Raw genomic sequence first — 21,672 nt, forward strand, 5'->3', positions numbered from 1 at the left:
CAGGTTCAGGTTCTCGGGTCCTCCACGAAGGTGCAGACTCGGTTGGGCCTGCGTTTCATGCCTTCCCCGTCTGAGCAGCTCAGGGAACCGGGAGCTTGAGGAGCGCACTCTCCCCAGGTGCAGCGCGCCTTCTCCACTCCGCGGTCCCAGCCTCAGTCTCCAGGGGCGCCCTTGGGTGCGCCTTGTGTCTCTGCTGGGGAGCTGATCTCTGGCTGCGACCCTCCTGGCGGATGTCAACCATCCAGAGTCTCAGGAAGTCTTTGGTTAGAAAATGAAGCCGGTTTGCAGTTTGGTAGGGGATGCCGTCTCTGGGGCCGAGTTTGTCCCTTTCCGGCTCTGCCTGGAGCCCCTCTCCCCCCTGCCTCCAGCGGGGGATGGGCCGGTCTGCAGCCCAGCTAGCTCTTCTCTGGTATTGCTCAGTCCTTTTTTCTGTGAATGGGCTGGCTGTGCCTTAGGTTGGGGCTTTTCCCAGGTTAATTCTCTCTCTCTCTCTTGCCATCCCACAGTTTAAGTTGCTATCTCACGTTAGCTCCCTCAGATGGCCCTCAGGGCATTCAGGCCCGGTCCTTACCCTAAGCAATGCTGCCCGCTTCTGTCTGTTCAGCCCCCCTTGCTGGTGGCGGATGCGAGCGTCTGGGATACTTTTCTGCTGGGAGTTGCTTTTAGGCGTATAATCTGTGGGTTTTGTTTATTTTTCCTCCCGGTTAGGATGCCCTCTGCGATTTGAAAACTCCCAGACCCGCCGGTGAGAGGGTTTCCTGTTGTTTGGAGACTTCCTCTATTAACCCTCCCTTCCCTGGACGGATCCCCATCCCTACCTCTTTTGTCTGTCTGTTTATCTTCTCTCCTACTTCCTTTTAAAGACAGTGGGCTGCTTTTCTGGGTGCCTGATGTCCTCTGCTGGCGATCAGAAGTTGTTTTGTATAGTTTGCTCTGTTTTTAAATGTTCTTTTGATGAATTTGTGGGGGATAAAGTGGCCTCTCCGTCCTATTCCTCTGCCATCTTAGCTCCCTCCCAAGTGCTCAGCCTTCTTTATGGTCCAGCTCTCACATCCGTACATGCCTACTGGACAAACCACAGCTTTGACCATGTAGACCTGGTTTGTTTACACACTAGGGGCCTGCCGACCACAGCCGTGGTGACCTGACCAAGGGAACGTGTGACCACAGGTAGGGAGGTCTGGGGACTGAGTCTCACCCCATCTGCGTGGGCCAGAATCATGTGCAGAGGGAGACCATACACTTGAAATTAAGAAAAAGGGAAGAACACATGTGAGCTTCACTTGGCTTCTGTTTAGGAATCAATGCTTTACAGTATCGTTTTATACAGACCTCTGCCTATTTCCTCTTCACCCTTGAGCGGTTCCCCATCCCTGGGGCTCCTGGAGACTCCTCAGGTGAGCTACCTGGTAATTATTCCAATTCACCAGCAAGAGCATGAGGAGAAGGGAGCAGGTTTAACTGTGCAATTGATTGCAGAGCACATGGACCAGCATATAGCCACTGAGCAGCAGGTGAGGTTGCAACTGTGTTCTCCTTCCAGTAGACGTCATACTTACTCAGCGGAGACCAGACCTGCCCTGCCTCTTCCAGCCCAGCATCTGGTGTGTTTTCACAGAATCTCAGTAGGATAATAGAAGACCCAGACTGCTAGAACCAAGGTAGTGTGTTCAACATTATTATGATGGCTGTAAAAACAGTTAATATCACACAGAACAGAAGGGAATGTGGGAGAGCAGGAGGGGGAAGCTGGGTCCCCAGTGAGACCCTCTCAGCAGAGCTGGGCCTGGGTCAGGCTTGGAGGGGGTGACCGATCGTTTGCTGCACAGGACGGCACATTTAGAGGGCCTCCTGCAGCGCAGGTTTCAGGGCTAGATAACAGCTAAATGCAGAGCATGGTGGCTGAGCTGACAGCTCTGGATCCTGCAGGCTGAACGCTGAGCCCTGAACGTTGGAAGGTTGTCTGGAGTGACAGGACGTGCTTGCTTTCTCTGCTGAGATGATCTCAACGGTGACCCAGGTTCCCCCTCGTTCTCTCTAGCAGCCATTGGAGTGCAGCCACTCCCCACAGGGAGCCCTGAGGAAACTCGGGAAGGAAAAGACAGGATACTGGCCCCAGATGATGAGGTATGTATCAAAAGGAATAATTTCAATGAGAGAACTCTTGCACCTTCCCGTACATTAAAAATGCCAAATTCCTCATCTTTAGATGCTGCCTGCATTTTTGAAGTCCTAAAAGATTCTTGCTGAATAAAATTTAACTCTCAACACCTAGATTATAAATATTTTTATGTCTACGCATATGAAGTAGACACTTTCCAAAGAGCAAAAAAAGATGACAAATCTCAACATTCAGGACACTGGCACCAATGGTGGACACTCACCAAAAGATGCAACTGATGGAGCGATTAAAACAATCATCACCCTTTTCCCATAAGATTGTGGAATGAACACTGAATCTGGGGAATTATACAGGGAAGAACAAAATCTGACTCCATGTTCAAAATATATATTTTTTTCAAATTACATCTTTTACTTTAAACTTTGCTTCCTGTTGGTCTGTTTGCTACAGGGATACGGTCCATACATAATGGCCTGCCTCAGGAAACCCCGCCCCTCTGCCTCTGTCCAGGACCTGTCCACCTGTGGATGGCTACAGGAGGGAGAAAGTAACATCTCCTCCCGAGGCTAGCCATTCCAGGAGATATTTGCCAGATTAATGGCCTTTTTACTGTATTTCCTCACCTCCCAGCTCTGTGTTGTATAAAAGACACTGGCATCCAGACCCTGACATGTTGGTTTCTTGGAGATATTAGTCTGCTATCTTCTCAATCTGCTGGCTTTCCAAGGAAAGTCATATTCCTTGCCTCAGCACCTCACCTCTGATTTATCGGCCTGTTGTGAGGCATGCAGAGCGAGCTTGGACTTGGTAACAATCCCACATGCCTTGCAGTCAAAAAATCAAAACATAAAATTGAAGCAATATTGTAACAGATTCAATAAAGTCTCTGAAAATGGACCATATAAAAGGATCTGAAACCAAAACCCAAAAGGAACTCAATTGTTGTCTGAAATATTTAAAAAGGAATGAGTACCCCTCTTGCCCATACCCCCTGAAGCCACACTGGACATTTAGGCCCTGTCCCTTCAGGACACCCTCTCCAGACCCCAGCTGGAGGTGCTCTGCCCCCAGTGCCCACCTGGGTCTCAGGAGGTGGCAGGGACCGACCCTGGGGGTTCTCCTCTCTGGTCCAGGGGAGCGTCACACCAGCCACCCTGTCTCCATGCCCATAATAAATAAGGAGCGTTGTCAGCACCTGGGTGAGTGATGCTGTGGGCACCTGGACTGCCTCGTCCTTGTGAGATTTCGTGTGAAGACAACACAGAAGGGGAACCAGCCAAGAGGGATCCAGGCAGCAGTGAACGCCTCTTCACAGGGACCCTGTGAGACCAAGACTCACTGCCCACCCTGCTCCCACTTTTGGGAACTGGCCTCTGTCATTCTCTGGGCAGGAGGTGGGAAGGACAACCCGGTCCCTCTTCCACCTCCTGAGACCCAGGTGGGCAGTGGGGGCAGCAGCACCTCCACCTGGGGTCCAGAGAGGGTGTCCCGAATGCACAGGGCCTAACCGGTCAGTGAGGCCGGCCCTCGTCCAGAGTGCACTGACCCACTGCAGGGGCTCAGGTTCCCTGGCATCCAGCTCCCCCATCGCCAACCCCAGCTTGGTGTCTTGGGAGCCCCTCACTGGCCGGCACTCCGCAGGTGAAAGCTGCATGCCCAGAGAGAAGGAGGAGAAACCGGTGGGGCAGGGGTCCAGCATGGAGTGTCCAAGGCCCCTCTGCTCCCCCAGGAACACCCAGCCTTTCTGTGTCTTTGTGGCTGATGTTGCCAAACACCTTCCTCTAGAACAGAAGGCTCCATGACCGTGGAAGGGGTGGAGGTGAGGAGGTGCTGTAGCCCTAAACCCAGAGAGCTTCAGAACTAACTTCCCTGAGCCCTGAACATACTGCCTGTTACATCTGTACCAACCGAGGCCGAGATCCAGGCAGATTCTCTGTGGAAACACTTTCCATGTCCAATAAGAGAACCAAACTAGGCCAAGATCTGGGCAGATTCTCTGTGGAAACACTTTTCTGTCCAACAAGAGAGGACTTGTTAACCCACAGCCATACCCCGAGACGTGGGATGTGTGTAACTCTGGAGACTGCAGGGAATGCGTTTGAGAGGCTTCTTCCCAGGCGGCTCTCCGAGGCACCTGGAGTTACTGGCCCCAGAGGCGGAGCACTCGCGCTTCTCTCCTCACTGCAGGCCAGACGGTGCCCCCAACCATACAGCCCTGCTCCCCTGCCTCCCTGAGTTCAACAGAAACCCCCCGGTCACGAGGCCAAAGCGCAGTCTTCTTGGTGAGCAGAGCAGAGGCTGGTGGGAAGGGGGGTTGAGGCTGAAAGGTTTTTTGTAGAAGAAAAACACGGACGTGTGTTCCCGTGTGTCGCGGCCAGATGCTGCAGTAATTGGTGTTCCCCACACATTTATGGGTGGGTTTTACTTTCTGTATTTTCTAAATTTCTTCTCTTTTAAACAGCTGCATATTATGAGCAAATTTTTGCAATCAACCACGAGCACTTGCAAAATAAGATCTTTTGTTTTTTTCTTTTCCTAAAATGTTGCAGTTTTCTAAGTTGACAGATGCAGCCTCCTACTTTTAAGTATTCATTTAATTGGCTGCGCTGGGTCTTAGCTGTGGCATGCAGGGCCTTCAGTTGCCGCATGTGGGAAATAGTGCCCTGACCAGGGATTGAACGTGGCCCCCTCTGTTGGGAGCTCAGAGTCCTAGCCTCTGGATCAGCAGGGAATGCTGCGATCTCCTACTTAAAAAAAGATTATTTATTTATTTTTGGCTGTGTGGGACTTTGCTGCTGTGCGGGCTTTTCTCTTGTTGTAGGGCATGGGGGCTGCTCTCTCGTTTCTGTGCTGAACTTCTCCCTGTGGTGGCTGCTTTGGTTCAGAAGCAGAGACTCGAGGCTCTTGGGCTGCAGTAGTTGTGACAGCTCTTAGTTGTTCCACGGCACGTGGTGTCTTCCCAGGTCAGGGATTGAACCTGTGTCTCCACGGGTGTGGTTGACCTTAAGAACACCACGGACTCCACTCTGTGTTGGAGCTCAGTTCCGGGTCTGAGCAAGCGTGGCTTCCTGGTGCTGTCCCCACCCTCACTCACCCAGGGTCGGGGGCTTTGTGTCCACCTTGTCCCCTCGTGCAGCCTGGTCACCCCGGGACCCGTGCTGTGTGTGCATCTGCTCTGCTCACAGCGCAACCCGGGGCCCATCAGACTTCACTCATGAAAGGGAAGTGTAAGGATGAACTATTCCATGGTTAAGAACTTCAAGGTCGCGACAGCGTTGACCAGAGAGCTCAGGCACATGTACGAGGCCCATGCATAGAGAAGCCGCGGTGTGGGCTTCAAGGACCCCCCGTGTGGGGGTGGGATGGGGGCCGGACAGGGATTTCCTGCAAACGCGGCTCCAGGTCTCTTCTCGGCAGGGGGACGACTGTGGCATTGCCTGTCTGTGGAGGGGCCCTGGGGCTGCCCAGCTCAGCAGGAACGGCAGGGGTGGGAAGGGAGGTCGCCCTCCCTTAGCGCCTCTGACCTCACACCCTCTCATCAGGGCATCCTAGTGCCTAAACAGCCCCTTCCTCATCTATTTGAGAACCTGGAAGGTGTGGGGGCTGGAGGACATGCAAGAAACAAATTCTGTAAAGCAATTATCCTTCTATTAAAAATTAAAAAAGATTAAAGAAAAAAACACAAAGGATAGCAAACGTGGGGCTTGTGTTTTCAGCCAGACTCTGCCAGATTCCACCTGTGCTTATGCATCAGACCAAAAGGCTGGTGCTCCCACCCCGTATCACAGATGAGAATAGAGACACAGAGAGGTTGAGCATCTTGCCCCAGCTCACGCAGCTGAAGAGGGCAGAGCTGAGAACTGGACCCCTGTGGTCGCATCTGGAGTCCAGATGCTGTGATGACCCCGAGGGAGCGGCAGAGACCAGACGGCCCATGCTGAGTCAGGCGCGCGCGCACACACACGTGCACGTGGCCTTCACCTTTGCGGCTACAGAAGTCAGAGGGAACGAGAGGGCCACCAGGAGAGGCCAAAGGAGAGCCGGGGTCTATAAGGAGGAGAGGCCCCACTTCCCAGAAGGCCAGGGAATCCCTTCCCTGGTGAGTCTGACTCCACTCTGCATTCCTCTCCCTGGACCCAGGATTGACTGTCCAGTGACCTAACTGAGTTGGCTCCAGAATTATGCCTTCCCAGGGGTTCAGCTAACTGGACCCCACTGCTGTCAATAATAACGGGGAATGAATACATAGTCTGGGATTCAGATTTGTTTGGAGAGAAAATTTATTAGAAGAGGAGACCTAAAAAACCACGAAGGCAATTGGCATGAACATCTCCAGAACACCTAAGAAACCCTCTCCTGTTTATCTACCTCCTCTCATGTCATGAAAATGGAAAGTCTATTTAACAAATAATTCTGTGCTTATCCCACCCTTTCTTTAATATATTTATTATACATGTATTTATTAGGCTGTGGTATGTCTTTGTTGCAGCATGTGGGAGCTAGTTCCCCAAGTAGGTATTGAACGCGGGTCTCTGCATTGGAGTCTTGACCCGTGGACCACCTGGGAAGTCTCTCCTCATACTCTTGGGGACAGTAACGGGTCACAGGCCTCCTCTGAGGCCCCCTTAGAGCTGAGGCATGGGGTGGCTGCAGAAATCCTCCTGTGGCTAAGGTGTGGTTTGTTGCTCATGACTCACTCACACTCCCTGCAAACATAGGGCATCTCTCTTGTGTGTGTCCTCTGGTGTCTGATGAAGGCTGACTTATCGCTGAAGCTTCGCCCACACTCCCTGCAAACATAGGGTTTCTCCCCTGTGTGTATACTCTGGTGTGTGATGAGGACGGACTTGTGACGGAAACTTCGCCCACAGTCCCTGCAAACATAGGGCTTCTCCCCCGTGTGTGTCCTCTGGTGTGTGATGAGATGGGACTTCCGATGGAAGCTTCGCCCACACTCCGCGCAAGCATAGGGCTTCTCCCCTGTGTGTGTCCTCTGGTGTGAGATGAGATGGGACTTCTGACTGAAGCTTCACCCACACTCCCTGCAAACATAGGGTATCTCTCCTGTGTGTGTCCTCTGGTGTGAGATGAGATTTGACTTCTGACTGAAGCTTCGCCCACACTCCCCGCAAATATAGGGCTTCTCCCGTGTGTGTGTCCTCTGGTGTGTGAGATTGGACTTCCGATGGAAGCTTCGCCCACACTCCCCGCAAACATAGGGCTTCTCTCCTGTGTGTGTCCTCTGGTGTCTGATGAGGGCTGACTTATCGCTGAAGCTTCGCCCACACTCCCTGCAAACATAGGGTTTCTCCCCTGTGTGTGTCCTCTGGTGTGTGATGAAATCGGACTTCTGATGGAAGCTTCGCCCACACTCCCTGCAAACATAGGGCTTCTCCCCTGTGTGTGTCCTCTGGTGTGAGATGAGATGGGACTTCTGATGGAAGCTTCGCCCACACTCCCCGCAAACATAGGGCTTCTCCCCCGTGTGTGACCTCTCGTGTGTGATGAGAGTTGACCTGTCCTTGGAGCCTTGCCCACACTCTCCGTACGTGACCCTCATAATCCCTGAGACCCCTGCCCCCGTGAGCAATGTGCCTGTGTCCTCTGGATTCAGTTTCTGGCTTGTCCTGGGCTCATCTTTCATTCTCTCATGCAACTCAGAAGCCCCCATTTGTCCTCCGGGTGAGTAGGAAGAGGCCCTTGAAATCCTCTTCAGCCTTACGCTTTTCAGCATTTGTTGGGGCCTGTCCTTGTCCTCCTGACCCTCAGGTTTGTCGCTCGGGCTGTGTGGATCTGAAAAAGGCTGATTTTGATTGCCTGGGCAGGGATCCTCTGGTTGGAGGAGGTCTCTTTCAGATGGTCTCAGGAGGGTCTGAGAGGGGTGACTGCGTTGGATGTGTCGGCTGAGGAATTTCTGACTGGAGAAGGCCAGAGAGCAGGAGGCACATGGGTGGATCTTGGGCTTCGGTTCTGCTGAAAGAGGAAGCTTTTGGTCAGGTAGGTGGTTTGCCGTGGTCAGGCCCTCCCCACTAATCATCTAAGTGTTGACAGTGCACGCTCTGTCTCCCATCGACTGTGTATTACAGTCCATTTTTCCATTCCACTCTTATTCTCTACACCTACGGTAATCCAGGAAGCGGGTGTCAAGGGCCTTTTCTACATATCACCTAGATAGGGACCTTCCAGCTGCATCAGAGGCAGCGTCTCTCCTGATAGAGATGGATCTGTAGGGACTTTCCCTGCGGGTAAGTGTCTGAAAAGTCACATCACAGTGGCCACAGGTATTAACCCTACTGAGGGATAAGACTTAATGACTTAGGTGGAATCTCCTGAGTGGCTCCCTGTGAGGGGAGAGGGTCTATTAAGTTAGGGGCGCCTGGCCTGGAGCTCTCTGCATATGGGAGGCAGCACAGGGGGTGGTTAGGACAGGTGTAGGTAAATCTGACTTTGTGGCTCCTTGTTAAAAGAGCAGCCTTTGTGCCGATTTCTGCAGGAAGTGGGTTTGAGCCTGGATGAGCCCGAGTGGCCCAGGTCCCACTGACTACAGGTCTGGTTTTTGCTGCCCAAACTGGTTCACAAATTGCTCCTCTCTCAGTTTCCCATAAATCATAAAATAAAGGCATATCATTTCTCATGCCTCACCAGTACTCATACCTCATTTATTTCATTCAGGCTTAGTCCACTTAACATGCACTAGGAAGCCCTGTTTAAAAATACATGTCCAGCCAGAATCTTCACACCCTCACTCCAAAGCACCTCCAGACAGCCCACTCTCCCCTCATGTCTGGCAATGAACTGATCTCTGAGGGGACTCCCCGCTGCTGTCTCTTCCCAAAAGTGAACCAAAGCATCGTCTTAGCACAGAGAACATGCCGCTTGCAGTTCAAAGCCTGCGGTTGTTCTGTGTCACCCAGGAGGACCCCTGGGGCCTGCACGTGGACACAGGCCCTGAGGATTCCGTGTCCCGTCCAGCCTCCTTCCTCTCCCTCTGTGCTTCCTCCCGCGACCCCTGGCATGGCCTCTCTTCCCCGCCCTGGGGCTGCGGCACGGGCTGCTCCACTGCCTGGAGTCCTTCCCCGCAGGTCTTATCAATGCAGAGATCCTGCCGCACTGTCCTGCACCGCACCCCACCCTCTGCTCACGCTGACCCGAGGCACGTTCCCTGTGCTGGCTTTCCTCAGAGCACCAGTCCCTCTCTGGTATGAAGCCCCTGCTGCCTCAGGGCAGCGGTTCTGTCTGTTTCGGTGCGTGGAGCCCCGTCTGGCACAGAGCGTGAGCTCACATGACAACAGACTGGAACAGTAACTGAATGCGCATCACTGTACACGTGTCGCTTAGAAATGGGAGGAAAAGAAGAAGAAAGAGCTAAAGGGCAGAGAGCTGTTAGGTGCTAGAAATGTTGCTTTTTGCTTCTAAGTGTTTCAGCAGAAGGTGATGTTACATATTATTTTGTATGAAGTATTAAAAATTAGAACAAGCATTTTAATATAAAAGTTTTTCCTAACAATCATATGAAAAGAATCAAATTCTGAGGCATTTTAATTGCAACTCAACTGACTTTGGACTTGATTGTCCTCTGCTTCGAATTCGGACCACGGAGGCTCCCAGGATGGGGTGGGGTGCTGGAAGAGGGGAGACACTCACCTCTCCCGGCCGCAAGCTCACTCTTCCCCCTGCTGTTCCGCTTGATGCCAAGGTCCTGACCATACTCGTCCCCGTACCAAACCAGCAGCTCACAGCCCGGCCTGACCACCCGGCAGGTTCGGTAGAAGATCTGCCCGTGATACTGGAAGGCCACCAGGTTCTGCTCCTCGTCGTCCCGGGCACAGTTCACATACCTGGGGTCGAGGCTGGGAAAGCTAAAGAAATCTTAGGTAATGAGTGCTCTCCACTCTCCGACCATGGCCAGCTCCTTGCCTTCCGCCTCTGAGGCCACCCCTCATGTGGACCTTCTGTTCACACCTTCGACCAGGCCATGTGAATTCCCATGCTTTTCTCTCCTTACCTAAGTAGCCATTTTCCGGAGCCCAGTTCCAGACTCATCTCCACCTGGACTGTCCGTGAGACTGGTGACCTCCAGCTCCTCTAAACTCTGAATTAAGTTCTCTTTCATCCGCAGGACTTGGTGCTTCTTGGCTAACATGCAGCCCTCAGCACTCAACCCAGCCTGCCTTCTCTCCCGAGGCTTTCTCCCATCTCCCCACGTGTATCCAGGGTCCTATTAGCTTGCCCACCCTCTCCCACGTAAACTTGGAGAGAGCTCTGATATAGCTTGAGACACGGAATAGTAATAGTTTGTTCACTGTCTGCCTGCCCTGATGAAAGCAGAGGCCCTCAGAGAATGGCCCTGCTCAGGGCCAAGCTGCCCCCCATTCCTTCCCAGGCCTCAGGGCCCACTTCTCACTGGAACCAAGCCTGAGGAGGTTTTTGCCCACAGAGAGTCAAGGTCTCCTGTGTTAGGTCATCCTGGCGTGTGCACTTTCTCAAAGATAGAAAATATAAGGTTACTGCTCCTAAAATCAATTGGCTAATGTCTGTCTGCAGTATGTACTCCAAAAGGACATGGGTTGTGTGATCTGCTTCAGTACCGATGTTCACTGTCTAAACTGAACCATAAAGGGCGTGAGAAGTGTCCACTAAGTGAGTTAAAGTGTCCCTGGTGAATCTAGATGCTTCAAGTTGTTTTCAAGTCCACCAGTTTTGTTCAGCATATAGACTTGTATCTTGACGGCACATGCCATATTTTTATTTCCTTCTTTCTAGTGTCTTTTGAAATGAAAGAGAATGATATGGAGGGAAAAGAGGAAGGAAGATGTGAGAGCTGTTGAGGGAGCCGGGTTGAGAAGGAAAGGGGCGTGGGATGGAGGGAGTCTCAATGTCTACACACCGCAGACTCACTGCACTCACCTCATCCAGTTGGCCCAAGACGTGTCCTTTCCATCCACATACTCGTAGCAGTTCCTCCCTTTGGTGATCTGAGGGTCAGAGAAAGAGTTACAAGCTTTCCTCTTTTTTTTTTTTTTTTTTGGTAGGAAGCAATAGAAGAGCTATTTCCCTGTTTAGTCATTGATGCTTTTCAGCCTGCATGGATTCAACTGCCTGTCGGACCACACGGTAAGCTCCTTACTCATCATTCCAAGTCTGAGTCCCTTGGTTCATTGAAGGCAAGGGCTCCACAAGGGAGGAGTCACTTCTGTGTATCTCTACACTGTGCTCCCACCTCTCCTCTGACCTTAGATAGAGGTCTAATTGTCTGTAGACTGTGTTCCCACCTCTCCTCTGACCTTTAGATAGAGGACCTGAGTGTCTGTACACTGTGTTCCCACCTCTCCTCTGACCCTTAGATAGATGACATGAGTGTCTGTACACTGTGGTCCCACCTCTCCTCTGACATTTAGATGGAAGTCCTTTGTTCACGCCCAGGGCACACAGTACCCAGGGCTGACTGTGTCATTGACGACCATGTTATCACCATCTGCATCCTCATATGTAGACATGAAGTGCCCCCCACCACGTACAAGTGATTAGAGGCCAGAGGACAGGGAAACGGGTGCTTCTCACCAGCCAGGCGTATCCACTGTTGGCAGCCCCTTCATCGTCTGTGATCTGGCCCTCATAGGGGCCAAAGTGCAGGCCCAGCGCCAGATCGGACGCCTCGTTCCACACTCCAAGCCCAGCGTCAGGGATGCCCGACAGTCTGATGCTTAACCCAGGGGGCAGCGTGAGGACTGAGCGGTTGGCATGCCCCTTTTCCACTGCACAGTCCTTTATAAATGTTGGGGTCCATGGGCAGCACAGCTGTCGATGAAGAAATTCTGACACTCCTCACAATCTGGAGGTGAGATCAGGGATGAGAGGAGGTTCAGTGATGTTTCTGGTCGTAAAGACCTTCAGAAAGAAATGGGGCATTCATGGCATTTGGCCTCGATCTTGTACCCCAAGTCATAGAGGAAGATGATGGCCGGGGGACCAAATGGTGAGGTGAGGTTAGTGGACCAAGGCCTCATTGCCACTTCTCCATGAGTGGGCCAGCGGGGTCACTCACAGAGGTAGTCGTCATCCTGGGGCTCGCTGACCTCTTGGTACACGTGGCCCTTTCTTTCTCGTAGACTGTACCTCTTCACTCCAGACTCCTTTCCTCTGAGTTCTAAGATGGAGAACAGAAGCTAAGCAAGGCTGGTGGGATCTGGGGAGTTAGTCCCATTTTATCAGAAAGTGTGAGATCTCCTACCTGTCCGTCTCTACACTTTGTTAAAACTTTCTTACACGTATTTTTCAAACTTTTACTTTTGTTATTTTATGTTTTCATGTTCCATTATTTATTTCTTGGCCAGACTGCATGGTTTGTGGAATCTTAGTTCCCCGACCAGAAATGGAACTCACACCTCCTGCAGTGGAAGCGTGGAGTCTTAACGTCTTAACCACCAGGAAGTCCCTTCTCTATATTTTCTTTCTTCTCCCTTTAACTACAGGTTCAGGAGACTGAGGCGCCACTGACCACAGATGCCCAGTTCAGTGATAGCTTCCTACACTTCCCGTTAGTAGGTTTAACTTCCCAACCTTCCTACTTATGTAATAGTTCATCAACACGTCTACTCAGAAAATATGTGTTAAGCGCACATGACACGTAAGGCATTGAGCAGAGGTCTGGGCATGAACACTAACAAAGCATGGTTCCTCTTATCACAGTTGCATTTATTGAACTACTTGTAGGTGTCAGACTTTTGCATTTAATATAAGGCTTTCAAGCACTGTATGAGTTATGTGTCCTTATCCTCACTTTACAGATAGCATTCAGGATCTCAGAAATTGTATAAGATTTTCCCAAGGCCCCAGTGCTAACTTCATGTCTCAGATCAGCCCAGCTTAAACCCCGCCTACCCAAAGTCCATGCCACACCCCTAGGCCATGCTTATTAGTTTTCCTACAGGGATTAGAGGAACTAATTAGAGGAACTCCCAAATTTTCTCTTACCGACTTTTTGTCTGGGGTGCTGTCCAGGGGTCCTTGCTTTTCTGTGATGGGGCACTGGATTCTGAGCCTGCTTGGAGCCACTTGTCTTCAGCGATTCTGCTGCTCCCGGCAATTCCTTCAAACTAGATTCATCACTTAATGGTGCCCTGGACATTCTCTTCCATGTGAGTAAAAGACAACATGCATTTCTTTAGTTCTTTAGGACTTTATGAAGTGTTTTCACATGCATGACTTTAGTTAATACTTTGACAATTCTTGGAAATACCTGATATGGGGGGAGGGGGTCTGAACACTGGAGTGTAAAATAAGGACCTAGGTGGATAGTGAATCAAAACTAGAATTCATATCTTAAGGTTCTTCCCCTTCAACTTTCTGCATAAAAGTGAGAGCAAGGCAGGGAGAAAAGCTGGAGGTCAGGGAAAGAAGAGGGTAAGGGCTGGTAGAGAGATCCTGAGGGTTTCTCTTAATAGTGGCCCTTTGACGGACGAGGACGTATGGAAAATTACAGAGGGGACAAAACACATGTGGAAAACAAGGTGACAAAGCAGTGAGATTAAGAGGAGAAAAGACGATCGGCAGAAACATATTTAGACAATAAAGAAAATGAGATGAAAGCTGCAGGTTGCCATGTCCTAGCGACAATGTTTGGAATTAAAGTAGCCGGTCTCGTCAATTCTCCTCGAACAAGGCTGTATGACTAGCTGGTTCTACTCAGTTTCCTGATCCATGAATTGGTATACAGGCTAATTCTTAATATTATAGTGGACATGAAATTTAATAACCTTCAACAAATTGTTGTGTGAAGTATTTACTACAGTAAGAACGTGAACGTACATCCCTTACGTATCAATTGATTCCCTAAACTGTCACTATATTTCAAGTGCAACTCACAGATACTATCTTCAGCATCCTTTGACCTTTCTACTCCTAGATGAATGCTTAAATGTGGAGTCACTCACTCACGAACCATTCAGGGGGCACTTAGGGGCTTTGAGGTGGGCCTGGACTTCTGAGAACTAATGGGTGTGGGCTAGGATCTCAAACCTCACAACACAGGGGCAGGCTAAACAAATGATTACAAACAGGAGAGTTGCTAATTAGAGCTCAGTGGAAGGAGTTGTTACTCCCTCCTACAAGAATGAGCATTTGAAATGATGCCCAGATGATGAGTTTCTACTCAAAAGCAGGTAATCTATGTGAAGTCCTTCTGTTATTTTCTTATTTGTTGCTTTTCAGTCATAAACCTGAGGCTTATCAGGGTTGCAAGTTGCTTCCTCATATTGGAGTGGGAGGCTCTGAGGTAGGGATCCTATCTCCTTCTTCATCTTGGACTGTCCACTCTACAAACTGCCCAGCATATCTTTAAGCTTCTTCATCTTGGACTGTCCACTCTACAAACTGCCCAGCATGTCCTTAAGCTTCCCTTAGTCAGATGTCTTAGCATATCCCTCCCTAGCAAAGCACAAAAAACTGAGGTTGAAAACATCTCTCAGATGAATGATATAAAGATGTATGAATAAGCTTCATAGAACTATGGAAGTTTTAATCAGTTTGTAAGGTGTTTAGAGAACGTGCATTGGTTTACATTACACTACCAGTGATACTGTGGTCTCAGGTATATAATCAAATGTTTCTTACCTTTTTTTTTTTTGTATCTATAATGGTGATAGCTCTATACCTACTTATAGGTACTGTAGGATTGATTTAAGGTTTAAGCAAGTTTATTCACATAAAATACTTGAAGTCTAAAATATTATGAAAATAATGTAACAACAGAACAACCTACTACTGTTGTTGTTCTTACTAACTGCAAAGATGGTGATGATATCAGACATTGTGCTAAAGACTCAGGACAGGGAGGCAGCGGTCTCCAGGATCTCTGTGTTTTCTGCTATTCTCACCTGTGACTCGATCCATGAGGAGGTTATTTTGGCAACAGGATTTGGGAAATACTCACTTTCTGGTGTTTACTGTGCTCCACTCTGAAGGGCATCGAAGAAGGTTTACCTAAAAAACGATGAGAATCAGTGTTTTGGTTGGGAAATGTTTCCAAACTCTGGGTATTCTAATTAAGGACACATAATTCTAAGCCAGAGAGTGACAAAGACAATGATTACCAAAGGAGGAATGGAAAATGATTCCTGTATCATCAACTGCCATGGTTCCACTGGGAGTATTACATAGTTTTCTTAAAATTAAAAAAATATATGAAACTTCATCCATGCCTCATCTGATTTTCATAAAATATCTAATAAATTTAATAGTCTTTCATGACAAAAGTTCTCAACAATGTAGGAATAGGAGGAAGTGACTGCAATATAATAAAGGTCATATATTGAAAGTCTACCTCTAACATCATAGTCATCAGTGATAAAGATCAAGAAGAAAAGCCAAGGATGCCCGTTATCAAATTTCTGTTCACCATAATATTAGAACTCCTAGCCAGCGCTGTAGGTTAGAAATGGATACAAAAGGCTTCCATTTGTAAAGAAAGAAGTAAAATTATGTCTGCTCACAGGGGCATGGTTTTATGTGCAGAAAAATCTTTAAATCCACACACACAAAATTCCTGCAGAGAAAGTTGCACGGTACAAAATCAACACTCAAATATCTTTCCATGCATGAAGAATGACCATTTCACAAAGGAAAATAAGAAAACAATACTATTTATTTTTTATTTTTTTAAAGCTATATTCAAGAGCTAAATTATAAAAAAATATTTATTTTTATTTCTTTGTTTTTTCCAGGACTTTTGTTGCAGCAGGTGGGATCTAGTTCCCTGACTAGGGACTGAACGCAAGTTCTCTGCATTGGGAGTGTGGAGTCCTAGCCACTGGACAAAGAATCTTATTTATAATAGCATTGAGAAGAATGAAGTAATTAGGAATAAACTTAAGGAGATGAAAGACTCATATGTTGAAAACTACAAAATATTGCTGAAAGGAATCTGACATAAATGATCGATAGGTGTCTCATGTTTATGGATTTAGAGGCTTAATATTATTAAGCTGTTCATACTACCCAAAGCAATTTAAACATTCAATGCATTCCTATTAAATTCCCAATGGAAGTTTTTTCAGATATAGAAAATCCATCCAACAGTTAACACGGAATCTCAGAGCACCCCAAACTGGCAAAGCAATCTTAGAAAGAACAGCAAAGCTGTAGGCCTCTGATTTCAGAACATACTACAAAGGTACAGGAGACAAAAGAGTGTGGATTTGGCAAAACATGTGTGCTTAGCTGCTCAGTCTTCTTGACTTTCTGTGACCCTTTGGACTGTAGCCCTCCAGGCTCCTCTGTCCAGGGGATTTCTCAGGCAAGAATACTGGACAGGGTTGCCATTTGCCATTTCCTTCTCCAGGGGATTTTCTTAACCCATGGATTGAACCCGCATCTCCCGTGTCTCCTGCACTGAAGGCAGATTCTTCACCTGCTGAGCCACTGAGGAAGCTGGCTGGCATAAAGACAGATATGTCAATCAATGGAAGAGAATAGACAGCCAGAAATCAACTCTTGGATACATGGTCTAATGATCTTCATCTAGGGTGTCAAGATAATGGGGAAAGCTTAATCCCTGTAATGAATGGTGCTGGGGAAACAAAATAACCATATGGAAAGTAATGAACATCTTACATCTTGAAGAAAAATCAACTCAGAATGGATTAAAGACATTTATGCGAGAATTGATAAGACCCTTAGAAGACAACAAGGGTGAAGCTTCACGACACTGATTCAGCAATGATTTCTTAGAAATGGTGCCAAGTGCACAAGTATTAGTAACAGTGTAAAAATAGACAAATGAGATTAATCTTAAAACCTCTGTGCAGCAAAGGACACTGAACAGAGTTGAAAAGGCCACCGACATGATGGTAGAATATATTTGTAAAATCTGCATCTGATAAGGGGTTTTTAAGCATACACCAGTTTGAAGGCTACCTATAAGCCAGGAAGAAAACCTGATGGACAATGATGGCACCTTGATATCAAATTTCCATGTTCCAGCATTGTAAGAAAACAAATTTCTGTGGTTTAAGGAATGCAGTCTGTTTTGTTATGGCAGTCTGCCCTGATTAACAGTGAGAGAAGGAATTGAATAGACAATTCTCCAGAGAAAATACACAATGGCCAACAAATATATGAAAAGATTCTCAATATTACTAATCGGTACAGAAATACAAATTGAAACCTTCTGGGATGGGCAATATGTATAAGAAGAAAATAACAAGTTTGGTAAGGATATGGAGAAATTGGCACCCTTATACACTATTGTTGGCAGTATAAAATGTTGCAAGCTTTCTAGAAAAGACTATGGAGTTTCCACAGAAAATTAGAAGTGCTGTATGATCTAGCAATCCAAGTCAAGAGTGGGTTTCCGTAAAAAATTGAAAGCAAGATAATGAGTAAATAGTGGGCACATGTATAGTCATTGCCACATTATTACCAATGGGCAAGATGTGTGACAATCTAAATGTTCATTGGTGGATAAAAGATAAAGATTATATATAAGATATATGTTATAGCTCTTATATCCACAACGGAATGTTTTGAAGCCTCAAAAAATATTTTTGTCATATGCTACATCATGGATGGGCCTTGATGATATTATACTAAGTGAAATGAACCAATCAAAAAAGACAAATATGGCCTGATTCCACTTCTTTGACGTATCTAAATTAAATCCATGGAAACAGAAAATATAATTGTGGTTGCCAAGGGCTATGAGGAGGAAGGATTGGAGAATTGTTCCTCAGTGGATTAGGGCTTCAGTCACGCAAGATGTAACACTTCTACAGATTTGTTGTACAGCAATGTGTATATATAATCCCGGTGGCTCAGGGGTAAAAAATCCACCTGCAATGCAGGAGATGCAACAGATGCAGGCTCAATCCGTGCGTTGGGAAGATCACCTGGAGCAGGACATGGCAACCCACCCCAATATTCTTGCCTAGAGAATCCCATGGACAGAGGAGCCTGGTGGGCTCCAATCTATGGGGACACAGAGTCAGACATGACTGAGAGATTAGCACTGCGGCCACTAACACTAACGTGTACATAGTTAGCAGCGGTGTGCCATACACTCAGAAACTGTTAAAAAGGTAAATAAAGACGAGCAGGCGTATGGTGAACCGAGGCGTACGTATTCCCTATGAAGAGTCTCTCCTTATGTCAAAACCTTTGCAGACAACCAAATGTTTGGTTTTCATGTCCCTTTCACTAGTTTTAATAACATCAGGGAACAGAGGGACGTCCCTGGTGCACAGTGGATGAGAATCTGCCTGCCAATGCAGAGGACACAGGTTCGATGGCTGGTCCAGGGAGATGCCACTTTCTGCGGGGCAGCTAAGCCTGTGTGCCAGAAACTACAGAGCCTGCACGTGCTCTGCAACGAGAAGACAGTCACCGCAACCAGAGAAAGCCTGTCCACAGCAACAAAGACCCAGTGCAGCCAAAACTAAATAAGTAATTTTTTAAAATCTGGGAGAACAGAGATCCATAGATGGAGAATCATAGAACTATCTAAATTGTTTTCTCCAGTCATGCAGATTAACTCTTCTAAACTGAGCAGCAGAAGAGGAAGTGAGCTACTCACTTCTATTTTATAATAAGTGTACTTCATTTTATTTACCTGATGCCATCTCTGGTCAGTGAAATGTGGGAAAGATCATGGAGAATAAATAGTTCTCTCAAACCCTTTCCCAGAATCAAAATAAAGAATTAGTTTAACCTTAGGGTAAGAAGATCATGAGTTTCATTTTATATACATATATACATAATGTATCTTGACATAATATGTTAATCATTTCCTCTTTGAAGAGATTTAATCCAATAACCAATAACCAATCTGTTTGGTGAATTTATTTCTAAAGGATCTTTAACTGCCTTTCACTAAGAATGTTTAGCAAAAATAATTCTTTTTAAAAATAATGATAAATATTAACCATAAAACTTTTGAGAATTACACTGGAAAGCCTATACATTCATCTTCATTCAGGCTAATGTAAATATTCAGCCACAGCCACTTGGGAATGGTGAAAATTATGTTTTCCTTGCTACTGGCTGAGATGTAGTTGAGACCTAAGCCCAGGCTCGTTTCAGGAAGACACGTCCACACCCTCCTGGCCTCTCACCTTGCTGCCTTGGTGTCCATTCTTCATCAGAATCCTCAGTGTCATCTCCCTGGGGCTTGATGACCTGCCTGCGGAGATGCATGAAATCTGGTCGAGTGGCTCTGAAACCTGGAAAGAAGCAAAACATTTGTTCTAAGAAGGGGAAACAAAGCATAGAAGCAATGGAAAGTTTCACAGAGTCAGGGGATCAGTAGGATGGGCTGGGAGAATATAGAACAATGCAAGAGGTGAGCTCTGCACTGCAGGTCACCCTCCCTCTGATACAGAACTGTAAACATTTCCTCCAGGTTAGTCTCCACACAAAAGGGAACTGTGAGCAGGTGAAGCCACCTAAGAGCGGGCCAAGTGAACATTGAGGGTGAAGACCTCTTTCATATTTCCCAGGCTCACAGGCGCCCAGCACTTCCTGTTACCTATAGCAATCAGTGCTTCGTAGTTTCTTTTCACATTCCTATATCGGATTTTTTCCCATTCTCCCATCTCTTCCCATTCTTCCTTGGAGAAGTATACGGAGATGTCTTTGAAAGCATCTTTGGCCTAAGGAAAATAATAGATTTCATCAGTGATTTACTAACCTAAGTCAGACCTTAGAGCTGGGCCTTCTCCTCCACCTATTGAGCAGGGAATAGCCTGAAGCTTCTGGATGGTCTGTGTGAGAGAGGGATGAAGACTTTCCTTCCCGACTGTTTCCTCCTTAACTGAACAAACTGAGCATTTTCCTAGCTCTCCCTGGACACAGAGCAGTTGAGAAGCTAGTGTCCTGTTTTGTCCCACTCCACCCCACCATCTCAGACAGGACCAGGTATTCCCATCCTGTGTACAGTCACAGGGACGTTCACTCAGCTGCCAAGGCAAGCAGTCTGTGGTGCTTCTGGGACCAGCGCCGTGTCCTTCCTATAGAGCTGGCTTTGAGCCCAGCTTTGCTGACTCCACCTCTCACCGTGGAATTCCGCTCTGTTCTGCCGGCATCTCCCTCAGTGCTCTCCTCTGGAGACCTGTTCGGCCTCATGGCCATTGGAGTGCTCAAGGCCAAGGTGCCTGTGGAAGAAGAAGGTGTTGAGATAGCCCAGACCACTGTCCAGAGCCTGAGCTGTCTGCCTTGGGTGGAGTGTCCAGGGCAGGAAGGTGAGGGGAAAGTCAGGGTGAGTGTATTGGTGGGATGGACGGATCCTGACTAGATATGACAGATCAGCGTAATATGAACTAGATTTGGTTTCTTTGGTTCACCTACAATTCAGCCCCTCTGAGGGAAGGCACTGGGAGGGATGTGTCTGTGGGTGACAGAGGGATTCTCGAGGAGACCCGGTAACCCCTAACTGCTGGACTGGGGTCAGGCTGAAATCAGGGCTCTGTTCCAGTGCAGCTGAGGGAATGTTTTTCCAAGAAGGGTTTTGAGGATCTCCTCCTGGGAACTCAGAAAAATCTGGGCATAACGTAGGTTCTACGTCTAAGGGAGAAGTCGCTCGGCTTGAGGAGATCTGGGTCCCACGGGCTGAAGTAACTGGGGTCCTCAGTCAGAGGGGACTGGGGATCTTTTGTCTGATGTAGAATGCGCAGGGTGAGAAAACTTGGGATCTGTGAGGGTGAGGAAATCGGGGGTTTCTTATTAAGGGATTTTAGGGCTCCGATAGGCAGGACAGTTAGGGTCTTGAGGAGGAAGAGTTTTAAGAGCTCCCAGGTGGAGGTATTCAGGGTCTCCGAGGTTGAGGAAATTTGGTCTCTCTGCGGGTGGTATTTTTGGGGTGCCTCAGGCTGAGGGGATCTGGGGTTAATCTAGGTATTTGAGGGTCGCAGCACTAGGGGATTTGGGGTTTCTGTGGGTGAAGGGACTTGTAATCTCTGAAGCTGACGAGACGCAAGCCCCCTTCAGATTAGGACTCAGGTTACTCAAAGCTGACAGGATTTCGGGCCTCCCACCCTGGAATTTGAAGCCATCAAGCTAAGGGTTTATGATGGCTACGCAGGACGCATTCCCTTCAGCCTCCCTGCTGTCCTGCCGCACTGCCCACACTGTCCCCGTGAGGGCTAGAGGTTCAGCGAAGTCCAGTCCTTCGGCGCTGAGGTGAAGTGAAGGGCCAGCAGCCTGCCTGTACCCTGTCAGGCACAAGCAACCAATCGGCGTTGTGACTGAGGCCGTCTGGCCAATAGGCGCCCGGAGGATGGGGAGCGCGATGGAGGCCCCGCCCCACCGCTCGGGGATTGGCTGCTCTGTGGGCGTGCCTGTCACGCCTCCAGTGCGCAGGCGCAGCTTGGCTGGTCTCTTTGTTTTCAGGCATGGCCTCTGAGGCCTGGATCCTCAGGTGGGCGGGCTTTCCTCAGGCTGAATGTTTCTTTCCAGTGGCCTCAACTGGAATCTCGGGTCCACCAGACTGTAACCGCGCTCCCGGAGTTTATCCTAGGCCCCCCTGTGCCCTGCCTTATCCAATCCAGTTTTGGCGAGAACTC

At 48.2% G+C, this 21,672-nt stretch overlaps 1 pseudogene; it reads right to left on the minus strand.

Moving 5' to 3' along the window:
* Positions 1 to 3,457: 3,457 nt before the first annotated feature.
* Positions 3,458 to 19,677, minus strand: LOC136157746 (histone-lysine N-methyltransferase PRDM9-like; annotated as a pseudogene).
* Positions 19,678 to 21,672: the final 1,995 nt, after the last annotated feature.

Source organism: Muntiacus reevesi, chromosome 2 (genome assembly GCF_963930625.1).
Source record: "Muntiacus reevesi chromosome 2, mMunRee1.1, whole genome shotgun sequence".
Lineage (NCBI taxonomy): Eukaryota > Metazoa > Chordata > Mammalia > Artiodactyla > Cervidae > Muntiacus > Muntiacus reevesi.